General features: G+C 40.9%; 1 non-coding gene across 1 annotated transcript; it reads right to left on the reverse strand.

Annotated features, from left to right (window-relative positions):
- On the reverse strand, positions 1-108 carry LOC148564068 (small nucleolar RNA R71). Its single transcript, XR_015885218.1, has one exon. It is a non-coding gene; the product is annotated as a small nucleolar RNA R71 (small nucleolar RNA).
- Between the last annotated feature and the right edge of the window lie 244 nt (positions 109-352).

The following is a 352-nucleotide window of genomic DNA, read 5'->3' on the forward strand; positions in this document are numbered from 1 at the left end:
AAGCTTAGAGTGGAAGTCCAGACCTTCAGACAAAAGGAAGGTGAATCCCTCTATGAAGCTTGGGAAAGATACAAGCAATTGATCAGAAGGTGTCCTTCTGACATGCTTTTTGAATGGAGCATCATAGGTATCTTCTATGATGGTTTGTCTGAACTGTCCAAGATGTCATTAGACAGCTCTGCTGGAGGATCTCATCATCTGAAGAAGACGCCTGCAGAAGCTCAGGAACTCATTGAAATAATTGCAAATAACCAATTCATGTACACTTCTAAAAGGAACCCTGTGAATAATGGGACAAATCGGAAGAAAGGAGTTCTTGAGATTGATACTTTGATGCCATATTGGCTCAGAA

This window comes from Arachis ipaensis, chromosome B5 (assembly GCF_059453495.1).
Source record: "Arachis ipaensis isolate K30076 ecotype BB chromosome B5, ASM5945349v1, whole genome shotgun sequence".
Lineage (NCBI taxonomy): Eukaryota > Viridiplantae > Streptophyta > Magnoliopsida > Fabales > Fabaceae > Arachis > Arachis ipaensis.